This window comes from Papio anubis, chromosome 17, assembly GCF_008728515.1.
Source record: "Papio anubis isolate 15944 chromosome 17, Panubis1.0, whole genome shotgun sequence".
Classification (NCBI taxonomy): domain Eukaryota; kingdom Metazoa; phylum Chordata; class Mammalia; order Primates; family Cercopithecidae; genus Papio; species Papio anubis.
In genome coordinates, this window is record NC_044992.1 from 70,256,536 (window position 1) to 70,269,605 (window position 13,070).

Genomic DNA, 13,070 nt, shown 5'->3' on the forward strand with positions numbered 1-13,070 from the left:
GTCCTTTGTAGGGACATGGATGCAGCTGGAAACCATCATTCTCAGCAAACTATCGCAAGAACAGAAAACCAAATACCGCATATTCTCACTCATAGGTGGGAATTGAACAATGAGATCACTTGGACACAGGAAGGGGAACATCACACACCGGGTCCTATTGTGGGGAGGGGGGAGCGGGGAGGGATAGCATTAGGAGATATACCTAATGTAAATGACAAGTTAATGGGTGCAGCACACCAACATGGCACACGTATACATATGTAACAAACCTGCACGTTGTGCACATGTACCCTAGATCTTAAAGTATACTTTAAAAAAAAAATCCCAAGGAAGAGAAAAAATAAAATAAAATATAACAAAATAAAGAAGCATTGAAGGAAAAAAAAAGAAAAGAAAACCTGAAATAAAACACTTTGGATCCCCCCCACCCCACCCTAGCCCTCACCCCAAAATCAACCATGCCGCAGAAGAAAGCTGTAATTCAGCCCTTCAGACTAATTAAATATCTGAACACAGGCACTTGGAGATACATAAAAAGAAACAGCTAGAATCAGAAATTCAAACCCTAAGAACAGGAATGGCAAAAGTGAAATGTGGGAGAAGGCTTTAAAATGGGTGATCGGGGAAAGGTATATGAGGCGTGTCTGTACCATTCTTGCAACCTTTATGCCAGTTTGAAAATACCTTGAAATAACAGATTTTAGAAGTGCTGAGGATTTTCTTGTGAACGGCGTGGGGGGCTGAGAGGAACGTTGCCCTGGCTGCCAGCGAGAGAGCATCCCAGCCCAGGAGCTGCTGACAGGGAGCCGCTCAGGTGGGACAATGACAGATGCCTGCCGGAGGCCTGACAGGGCGCGGGAATGGGGACTGAGCCTTGGTGGTTGTATTAGTCCATTTTCACACTGCTCATAAAGACATACGCAAGACTGGTAATTCTTGTTTCCAATAATTTGTAAAGACATACTCAAGACTGGTAATTTGTAAAGAAAAAGACGTTTAATGGACTCACTCTTCCGCATGGCCGGTGCGGGGTGGGGAGCCTCACAATCATGGCAGAAGGCAAAGGGCACGTCTCATACGACAGCAGGCAAGAAAGAACGAGAATCAGGCTAACAGGGTTTCCCCTTATAAAACCATCAGATCTCATGAGACTTATTCACTACCACGAGAACAGCATGGGGGAACCGCCCATGATTCAATTATCTCCCACTGGGTCCTCCCACAGCACAAGGGAATTATGGGAGCTATAATTCAAGATGAGATTTGGGTGGGGACACAGCCAAACCATATCAATGGTGATGTTACTGAGGGCGGCCAGACAGGCCAATGCCCAGAGTACAGGACACAGCTGCAGGGTTTGGCCCTTCTGAGGAGGAGCAGCACAAACAAGAGAAACAGCCCAGATCCTGTCCACCACACGCTTTGGCCAGTGAGCTCGCCTCAGTTTCCAGACTGTGAAAACATCTGTCTCTGTGAAGCATCATAGTTTACTTAATCTAAAGAAATAGCATATGAGCACCCAGTACGCAGCAGGGAGCCGGTGAACCATAAGCACGATTTCTTATATGAAATGCCAGAGAAATGAGGGGTGCCGTGCATAGCAGAGTGGTGGCCACATGGCCATTCGCCCGGTGAATACTTAAGGATCACAGTGGTGATGAAAATGGGAGCGTGAAGGGTGAGTTCAGGGTTTGTGTGTAACAGGAGAAATGCCACACTGCCTTCAGGGTGGTTAGATTGTGCAGAAAGGTGGCGCAGGGATGCCAGGACCCACCAGGCGTGTAAGGAGAGGCGCTGGAGCTGCCCAAACCCCAGTCAGGAGGGGAGTTTATGGAGCCATCGGGGGAGAGAAGTGGGTCCAGAGTTAGAAGACAGCAGTGACGCTGCCAAAAACAGGCTCCTTCTTTCTCTTTCCTCTCCCAGCTTCAGATCACCTCCACCCTTTAAGAGTTAGAACAACCATCCTGACACCCTGTGAACACACCTGAACCATATCCTCTTTGGTGCAGGAGACGGGTTCTGATAAATGATTCACATGATTCTGCCTGACATGAAGCAGCCGGTGGTTTACTCCCATGCATCGTTTATTCAGCAGACACGCCTCAAGGGCCCACAACATGCCAAGCATCGTTTAGGAGCTGGGAACACAGAGACGAACTGAAGAGACGAAATCCCGTTTCCCACAGAGCGGACCATCTAGTCAGTGTCATGGTTGAAAGGACCATATCACCCTGTCCTTCATGAATGTGGATGCAAAATACCCTTCACAAAATATTAACAAGTCGAAGCCAAAAAAACATTAAAAAAATCATGACCAAGTGGGCTTTATTTCAGGAATGCAAAGTTGATTAACCACACACACACACACAAAAAAGCCACTTGATTCACCACACTAATGCACTAAACAGAAAAATCATGAGCATCTGCATCTGTGCGGGAAAGCCATGTGACAACACTCAGTCCTGATTAAAACTCTCAGGAAACTAGGACAATAGCAGGTGGAGCATCTCCAGCCCAATTAAACGCATCTCCGAAAAACCTACAGCTGGTGGCCAGGTGCGGTGGCGCATGCCTGTAATCCCAGCACTTTGGGAGGCCGAGGCAGGCAGATCACTTCAGGTCAGGAGTTGGAGACCAGCCTGGCCAACATGGCGAAACCCCGTCTCTACTAAAAATACAAAAATTGGCCGGGCGTGGTGGCGGGTATCTGTAATCCCAGCTACTTGGGAGGCTTGAATCGCTTGAATCCGGGAGGTGGAGGTTGCAGTGAGCCGAGATCGCACCACTGCGCTCCAGCCTGGGTGGCAGAGCAAGACTCTGTCTCAAAAAAAAAAAAAAAAAAGTAATAGTATTTATAATTTATAATAGCATCGACATGGATGAGAAACTTAGGGACAAATTTAACAAAATATATGCAAGACCTATAAGGTAAAAACTATAAAACATTGCTGAGAGAAATTAAACAAGACCTAAATACATGAAGAAATAAGCCCTGTTTATGCAGCAGAAGCTGCAATATTGTTAGATGTCAGTTCTCCCATGATTGATCTACAGTTTCAATGTATTCCCAATCAAAATTCCTGCAAGCATTTTACGGAAATTGATAAGCTGACTTTAAATTTATATGAAAATGAAAAAGACTTAAAATGGGCAAAACGATTTTGAAAAAGAACCAAGTTGGAGGACTTTTTACTATCTCTGACTGCCAAACTTGCTATAAAGCTACAACAGTCAAGGCAATGTGGTACTGGCATAAGTGTAGGTACAGACAGAGATGGGTGAAACAGAGCAGAGAGTCCACACAGCCAGTATGGAGAACGGCGTGGAGGTTCCTCAAAAAACTAAAAATAGAGCTACCATATGATCCAGCAATCCCACTGCTGAGTCTGTACCCCAAAGAAAGGAAATCGGTAGATCAAAGAGATATCTGCACTCACATGTTTGTTGCAGCTCTGTCCACAATAGCCAGAATTTGGAAGCAATCTAAGTGTCCATCAACAGATGAACGGATAAAGAAAATTTGCAGATTATCTGGGTCTTTCTTCTAGATGTGGTGGGGACTTTGCTCCTTCTAGCTTTCTGTATCCTAAGTGGAAGCTGGAACATCTCTTCTATGTATTTTTTTAAATTAGAAAGAGGCCGGGTGAGGTGGCTCACGTCCGTAATCCCAGCGCTTTGGGAGGTGGAAGCAGGCGGATCATTTGAAGTCAGGAGTACGAGACCAGCCTGGCCAATGTGAGAAACCCCGTCTCTACTGAAAATACAAAAATTAGCTGGACATGGTGGCAGATGCCTGTAATCCCAGCTACTCGGGAGGCTGAGGCAGGAGAATCGCTTGAACCTGGGAGACGGAGGTTGCAGTGAGCTGGTATTTCAGGGAGGCGCCCACTCAAGTCTCCATGGTGTCCCCTGGGCCCGGAACAGGGGGCTAACTTCTCTGCACCTTGCGTGAGGCCAGTGGGCTCGGGCTGTGATGTGTGATGTCTGCTATCACCGACGGTGCCCAGCACAAGGTGAGAACTTAGTGGTCTCTACCCCTTTTCCTGTGACCAAAAGGGTGCAGCAGATGCTATGGAGCAGACACACAAAAGTTACCCTTGAACAAGGCAGCGTGCAAAGTTTAGAAACCAGTAGCACAAGCTTGGGGCGGGGGTGCTGCTCTGAGACATCATCAGCATGAACGGGGAAATACCTGACAGGCGTGAGTGGATTCGGTTCAGCGTGAGTTAATCGCATCGCGTCACACAAGCACCTGGACAAAGCTGATGACATCAGGGGCTCTTGGGTGAAGGAAGCTGGGGTCCTGGTTTCAGGGGGATTCCTCCTCCAGGAGCCCTCCCGGCGTCTCTCTTTGCCACCCAGCCCTGGCTTAGGAGGGAGGGCCCTCGGCGGGATTCCTGAGGCCCTGGTGATTCCCTAAGGCGGCCGCCATCCTCACACATACACGCTTGTCTGTCTGCGGGCTGTGTAGAGCCCCTTGAACCCTCCCACGGGCCGTCCTTATCTCTGTACCCACAGAGCGGGTGTGCACTAGAGCAGTGTTCCACCAACAAAGGAGAAGGCGCTTTGAAGAATTAGCAGGTGCCCCCTGGCTGGGAGAGGGTGGGTGAGACCCAGAGCTGGGAATGGGCAGGGCTAAGGCAGCGGCTTCCCAGGTCCCCTCAGTCCCATAGCTGGGGCGGGGCTGTCAGTGGAGGCTGCAGAGATGGAACGGGGAGGCCAAAAGGGACTCCAGCCTGGGAGGTGCAGTCTCCCCCTCCTAAGGAGTTTGGGGCTACCACATTATCAGGAAGGTATTTTGAGGGGTTTCCAGGAGGTGGCTGGTGGGACACAGTCACTTTATCTGAGTCCTGAAAAGACCATTGAACACCACGGGAGACTGGCTGGACAGAAACCAGTGTGGAGCCTACTGTGGTCCGGGGCAGGACAGCAGAGCCTCTCTGGGGTGTTTGGGGCTGTCTGTGGTGTCCAAGGCACCAGCGACAAGGCTACAGAAGGGGCACCTCTAGCTCATGGCGGCTGGTTCCGACACGGCAGCCGTCAGACGTGTTAAATCACGTAGGGCATGAACCGGGAAACATGAGATCCACCCTCAGCTTCAACTGTACCAATAATTATTTGTTAGCTCGGAAGTTCAAGATGTTTGGAACAGGTCCAACGATGATGTCAACGTAGTTCCCGTCTCTGAGTCTGTGGTGGAGAAACCTGGACACTGGGAACAGGGTGGGTTTGGGGATCCGGCCAACCTGGGGCCCAATTCTGACTTCCCTGCTTCTGCAAGTCCCTGGATACGTACGTTTCTAAATGTCTCTGGACCTCGGTTTTCTTGTCTTTATCATTCGTGCATTCATTCATGACAGCATCATTCATTCAACAAATGTGTATTGAGCGCCTACTGTCTACCAGGCACTGTTCCAAGTACGGGGAATACAGGTGTGAAAAAAAGCTCCCGCCCTGACTTTACATCCTGGGACAGGGAGACGGAGGAGTAAGTCGTGATGTGCCATTGGGCAGGGAAGGGGCCGGGGAGAGCTGTGGGCGGCAGCTATCGTGGTAGCAAAGCCCTAGCAGCACTGCTTTCCTCTCGGGGCTGCTGTGAGGACTGAGTTAGAGAATGGGTGTTAGAAGAGGGCTGGCCCGGCCGGGCGCGGTGGCTCAAGCCTGTAATCCCAGCACTTTGGGAGGCCGAGACGGGCAGATCATGAGGTCAGGAGATCGAGACCATCCTGGCTAACACGGTGAAACCCCGTCTCTACTAAAAAAATACAAAAAACTAGCCGGGCGAGGTGGCAGGCGCCTGTAGTCCCAGCTACTCGGGAGGCTGAGGCAGGAGAATGGCGTAAACCCGGGAGGCGAAGCTGGCAGTGAGCTGAGATCCGGCCACTGTACTCCAGCCTGGGCGACAGAGCAAGACTCCGTCTCAAAAAAAAAAAAAAAAAAAAAAAAAGAAGAGGGCTGGCCCATGCCCGGCTGGGCATATCATCCTGCACCAGCCTGGTGGGAAGGCTTGATTCCGTTCCCTTCAAGTATCAACAAGCATAGAAGCTAAATCTCTACCAGACCTCGCAAGGAGATTTAAAAGGAGAAGAGAAAAAAGGCATCATTCTGAATAATTATTGCTCAAAGCCGTCCCTGCGGTGTGCTGATAACCTATCAGGTCACATGTGGCAGTTTACTTTAAAGGCAAAGGGGCTTCCAAATGAACCTGCCCGGTGGGGAAGCTCTTGTCGTTGCTGGCGGCATCCTGTCCCCCAGTAGAGAATCTTATCATGACTTCCTCAGGTTGTTGACATTCTGATTAGTGTGCGGTCCACAGACATCAAAAAGGATGAGGACAGAGTCTGCAACCAGGAAGTTTTACTGACTGTCTTGTTCGCAGGCATTTTAGCCTGGAAGTTGTCATCTGCAGCCAGTGACTGTAACCTCTGTATTGCACCCTCCAATGACAAGGACAGCTCCAGTGTGAGGAGTCCCCCTCTACACTCTCCTCTAAAAGCCTTCCAGCTTGAGGCAGGCCCCAGGACACACCCAGCTTTGCTGGCATGTTTGCTGTGGTTCATCCTCACTTCTGGTTTCCAATAAACTAGATCTCAGTATTTCTGCCTCGGCTACTCTCTGCCTCCGGGGTAACCCTGCTCTGCCAGAACAGTCAAAAAAGAGAAAACATTGGAAAAACAATGTTACAACAAAAATACGGTTTCTGCCTCAAGAGTCTTGATTTTGGTCAGCAGGAGGCTGCAGTGGGATAGCTGGGGGCACTTTTGGGGTGGTGTCAGGTGTTACCGTGGAGCAGGGTTGAGCTTGATCCTCTGGATGTGACACTGGCCGCTGGTCTGGGAGTGAGGGTGGAGAGACGGGCTGGTGGCTTGATTAGCACCAGCAGCTCGCTGCTGCACTGAGGTCAGAGCTGCCAGAGACAGCCTTCAAGGGCCCGTTGCTGGTTGAACACCCCAGAGAGTGCGTGTGGCCCCAGAGCAGCCGGGCCCCAGGGCCAGGTAACTTAAGGGTGTGTCTGCTGCCTGAACCCTGAAGGCCAGGTGGTGAGCCCAGGCCGTGGTGCCCAGCTGTATTCGTTCTTTTTCACTCTGCTGATAAAAACATACCCGAGGCTGGGCATTTACAAAAGAAAGAGGTTTAATTGGACTCACACTTCCACGTGGTTGGAGAGGCCTCACAATCATGGCCGAAGGCAAGGAGGAGCAAGTCACACCTTTTGTGGATGGCGGCAGGCAAAGAGAGAGCTCGTGCAGGACAACTCCCATCTTTTGAAACCATCAGATCTGGTGAAACCCATTTATTATCATGAGAACAGCACAGGTAAGACCCGCCCCCATAATTCAATCATTTCCCACCTGGTCCCTCCCACAATACGTGGGAATTATGGGAGCTACAAGATGCGTTTGGGTGTGGACACAGAGCCAAACAATATCACCAGCCAAGGAGCAGGTGTCCCTGAGAAACCAGACATCCCAGGGAGGCCCTGAGCTCTGAGGCTCCTTGCCCAATCCAGGGCAGGATGTGAGCAGGACCTTTCGACAGGGAGGCAGAGAAACAATTCCCGAGAACCTCAGAGAGTGGGCTTGGGAGGGGCAGCCAGAGCTCTTCCCCTTGGGCCACTGATTCATGCATGGAGTTTGTATCCTGCAGCTTTGCCAAATCCACTTATTACCTCTACCTGTTTTTTTTGGTGGAATCTTTAGGGTTTTATATATATATAGAAAATCATGGCATGGTGAACGGAGATCATTTTACTTTTTCCTTTCCAATTTGGAGACCTTCTTTTTCTTACCTAATTGCTCTGGCTAGAACCTCCAGGACCATGTTGAGTAGAAGTGGCAAAAGCAGGCATCCTTGTCTTGATCCTGATCTTAGAGGAAAAGCTTCCAAACTCTCTCCATTGAGTATGAGGTTCGCTGGGGGGTTTCCATAGATGGCCTTGTATTGTGACAGGTCCTCCACCAGGTTACTTAAGGGCATATGTCTGTTGCCTGAACCCTGAAGGCTACGTGGTGAGCCCATGCCATGGTGCCCAGCCAAGGAGCAGGTGTCCCTGAGAACCCACACAGCCCAGAGAGGATCTGAGAACCCGCCAAGGAAAAGTCCCACGGCACACACACACAATAAGCAAAGAGCCAGAAAATCAGCGTAAAAGCAGCCTAGAGATGGGGTGACGTGGATCTCTAGAGCTGTTCTGCTGCCGTCCAGCAGTGCCCTGCGTGTGGGTCCTCATCAAGTCTGCTACTCACCAGGCTGGACTTGCCCCAGTCCTTCTTCGGTCTCTCGGCGCCTTCCAGCTGGGGAAGGAGGGGGCGATCCTGTCTCAAGTGTGGCTGGCAGTAGGCCTTGCTTGTGTCGAGAGGGTTCCTTCTGCTCCTGCCCTGTTGGGTGTTTTTCCTGGTGAAGTGGAGTTTCATTTCGTCCAGCGCTTTTCCTGCATCCGTGGAGATGATCACCCGGTTTTCTCCTTCATTCTGGTAACGGTGTAGATCACACTGGTAGATGTTTGTGGGTTTGTGGCAGGCCAGGCCCACTAACACTGGCCTCCGTAACAACTGTTTCAGCACTGACTGAGTGGTGAAGTTAAATATTAAAAGCTGGCTGGGTGCGGTGGCTCACACCTGTAATCTCAGCACTTTGGGAGGCCAAGGCGGGCAGATCACGAGGTCAAGAGATCGAGACCAGCCTGGCCAATATGGTGAAACCCCGTCTCTACTAAAAACACAAAAATTAGCTGGGCGTGGTGCCACGTGCCTGTAATCCCAGCTACTCGGGAGGCTGAGGCACGAGAATCGCTTGAACCTGAGAGGCAGAGGTTGCAGTGAGCCGATACCACTGCACTCTAGCCTGGCGACACAGTAAGACTGTCTCAAAAATAATAATAATAATAATAAAATAATAAAATAAAAAAAGCTGAGAGAGCCAGCCCCCTTATACAAAGGCTGGGATGTAACAAAAGCCCACCAAGAGTTTTGCCCAGGCCTTTCCTGGGCCTTAAAGCACGACAGAGTAACGAAGGAATTCTTAATATGACCTGTTCAGGATTAAACAAGTTTTATGGAGGCCATGAATCACGAACCCTTCCCCAGGTGGGCCACTGGGAAGCCACATGTGACCTGCAGGTGGTCACTCATCTTTCTGCAGAGCTCCCAACGTGACCAGCCAGCTCCCCACCTGCCGGCCATTGTAATAGTCATCCTCATCTTGGCACCTCCAGAACAGAACCTGGATTTCCAGCCCAAACCTGTCCTTCTCGGCTGCCCAAGCCCAACACTGAGGACTCATCCTGATTTCTCCTTTTCCCTCCATTTCTACCTCCAAGTTCTGCTGCTCTTCCCTTGAAGGCACATCATGAATTTTTAATTGTCCCCTACCTCTCTCACGGTTGTCCTGGTGCAATCCCCATCACCCCCAACTGAGTCAGGTCACAGCCTCGTGCTGGCACCCTCCTCCCCCAACAATCCTCCCTCCAGCAGCCAGAGTCCCTCCCCAGCCTCCATGCTCCACGCCGCCTCAGACATCCCCTACTCTGGCCCTGGGCCCGTTCCACCTGGCCCCTGCTGACCTCTCCTCTGCGTCTCCTGCCACCCCAGGCCTCATCCAACCCATCCCAGCAATTCCTTCAGGCTCCCTCCATCCCCCCACTAGCTACCCTACCCTAAGCGGCACCCCGGGTCCTTGCCTGGTGGTCTCCTCCTCAGCTCAGCAACCTCTTCTCAGTGGGGCCTTCCCTCATCAGCCTGTTCAAGTTACCCCCTCCGCTTGCTCTTTCCAATAGCCACCCACCTGTTTGCTCCTGGGGTTAGCTCCCCGCACCCTGGGATCACCTCACTCAACTTCCTCATCTGTCTCCTCTACCCAGACTGTGAGTGCCAGACACGGGCCCTCATCACTCCCACTCTCCACTTGTGGCAGCCACAGCCTTTCTGCTGACCTGGTATCCATTCTCCACCCTCTGCTTGCCAGCGTCTGGCCCACGGCACCCCAACTGTGTCTGTGGGACATGTGCCCAGCCCCAGTGAGGCATCAAATGGGCCTAAGTGGAGGATTGGCCGAGAGGTGGAGACGAGACCCAGTGTGATGCTGAAACATAAGGACACGTCTGCAGGGAATCCGGGGGAAGACACTTCCTCCTTGATGAAGGAAGGCAAGTGTGGGGGACCCCGGCTGCCCCTCGCTCCCTGCTCCTCCCTCTGAGTGCCACTGCGTGAGGATGTGGCGTCCCCTCCTTATAACTGTGCTGTGACCGAGTCAACATGAGTGTTCCAGGAGAGCGGGGAGGAGGAAAGGTCCCGGGTTACAGAATGACCTGGAGCGCACACTTGGGACTTCCTGTTCTTATTTGTGTCCTCGAGTCACGTGCCCGCTAGGTGAGTTCTCTGTGATGTGCAGCTCCACGCATCTGACAGGCATGAAGCCCAGTGCTGGGTGCATGGGACCTGTTCCATCAGGTTAGAAGCAGGGAACAAATGCCTCATGACTCCTGCTCCCAACACAAACACGGAGACAGGCACGTCCACGTGAGCCACCGCAGAGCCGACTGGACTCACTGCTCAGGAGCATAGAGGAAAAAGCTGGAAAGCTGGGCAAATCCAGGGCAACGTGAGGCTTCGAAGAATGAGAAGGTTTTGCACAAACAGGTGGGCAGAGGAGATGGCAAAAGGAAGTCTCAGGAGCAAAGCTATCAGCTATTAAACGGTGGCTGTGGAGCAACAGCTTGGAACGCAGGGCAGGGAGGGCGCCGTGAAGGATGGACACAGCTAGAGATAAGGCAGAACAGAGCCTGGGGGAGAAGGCCCTGAGCGTCACGCAGATTCAGGTTCTCTTCTGCAAGGAAGGGGACAGGTTCTGTTTGCTTGTTTTGCTAAGTGGAGGAATGACATGATCAGTGGATCAAAATTCCACAGTCGCATCAATCATGGAGTAGAAGATGGCAAAGCTTAGAGGACCGCACACCAGTGGGGAAGCCGCCCCAGTGGGCCGGGCCTGTGATGAAGGTCTGCCTCAGGGCAGCAACAGCGGCCATGAAGAGCCACTCCAGAGGTCCACAGGCAAGGCTTGGGGATGCCTGGGTGTAGGGAGAGGGGGAGACACATGAGAAAGGGCTCCAAGCCTAAACAGGCTCTCTGAGGGTGGCAGCAGAGGCCCCAGGACAAGGGGCAGTCTTGGGGCTATCAGCTGTGGACAGGCTGAGCTGGGGAGGCCCGGCAGCCACTCTGGGGGAGACGTCCCACAAGCAGTCAGAGGTGGAGAGGGGAGCCTGGAAGGGGTGGGAATTGCACAAGCACACACACGGGCCCCCAGCAGGTAGCAGCAGGGTCAGTCACGGGACTGATTATCTGTCAGGGAAGAGGGCTTAGGAACACTGGGGGCTAGAATCCTGGGGGATGTCCAGCAGCTGGTGGGTGGGCAGAGAGGAGAGGCCAGGGAAAGCATGCACAGGGAGCCGTCAGAGAGGTAGGGGAGCCCAGGAAGACTAATCCACCAGAGCCGAGAGGAGAGAGGAGGGAGGCCCCTGGCTGAGGAGTGAACGAAAGTGAGGACGTAGATGCAACAAGGAACTGTCAGAGTCCCTGTTAGAAATGCAAAATGTTTGTTCCCTGGTGTCACAAGGAAAAATTAGCATTTAGACAAAAAGTTCTCTCAGCAAGGCAATTTTTACTTGCGCAGAAAGGGTGTCTCTTGCAGATGGAACAATGGGGAGGGCACACACAGAATAAAGAGACATCAGAATATTTATTCCATACACGTGAGGTCTCTGTTGCTGTGTCCTGTCTCCACTGACTGGAGCCAGACCTCACAAACTAAATTAAAACCCGACTGGCTAATAATATATTCTCAAATAAGGAAGGGGCATAGGCTGTGCGCTGAAACCTGCCTGTAAGCTCGTCCAGCACAGATACCCTGGTTAAGGTACAAGGACATAAAATGTACTACGTGCCTTGAGCACGTCTAACAGCTACATGGGATAGGGCTTAACAAAGAGTTACTAGCACAAAGCAAGGAGGCTTGAAGGAAGTTAGCCTTTAAAAGGAACTATTATTTCAAACACTTAGGATTTATTCTTTAATAAGAAGGGAAACGTTGAAGAGCAACTTTTTACTTTCTACAGTGCTGCACCACACAAACGCCTGTGAGGAAGGCAGCGGCAGCAGGCCTCCTAACAGCCAAGAGGCAGGAACAGCCCAAATGCCCACTGATATTTGAATAACAATGTGGTCTCCACACAATGGAACGTTATTTGGGCATAAAAGGGAATGAGGCTCTGACACACGCTCCATGGATGAGTCGCGTAAACATAACGCTAAGTGAAAGAAACCAGACACAAAGGCCCACGTAGTGTATGATTCCATTTGTATGAAATGCCCAGAAGAGGCAAGTGCATAGACAGAAACATTAGGACTGCCTAGGGCCGGGGGAAGAGGAGGAGAGGCTGCCGATGAGCAGACAGGGTGTACTTTGGGGTGATGAACTGTTCACTGTTCTAAAATGGATTTGATTGGTGGTTTAATAACTTTGTGAATATATTACTATTACTGGACTTTTCCTTAGTTCAGCTAAACACCTCTTCAAGATCCTACCTTTTAATATTGTTACAATGGCAGTTACACTTTTTTTTTTTTGAGACAGAGTTTAGCTTTTGTCGCTCAGGCTGGAGTACAATGGCGTGATCTCGGCTCACCACAACCTCTGCCTCCCAGGTTCAAGCGATTCTCCCGCCTCGGCCTCCCGAGTAGCTGGGATTACAGGCATGCGCCACCACACCCGGCTTATTTTGTATTTTTAGTAGAGACAGGGTTTCTCCATGTGGGTCAGGCTGGTCTCGAACTCGTGACCTCAGGTGATCTGCCTGCCTCGGCCTCCCAAAGTGCTGGGATTACAGGTGTGAGCCACGGCACCCGGTGGCAGTTACATTTCCACATGAGTTTTGGAGGGAACAAATATTCACACTACAGCATTCTGCCGCAGGTTCCCCCAAACTCATCATTCTCAGCATAAAATGCATTCATTCCATCCCAACCACCCCGAAAGTCTTCACTTGCTCCAGCACCAATTCAAAAGTCCAAAGTCCA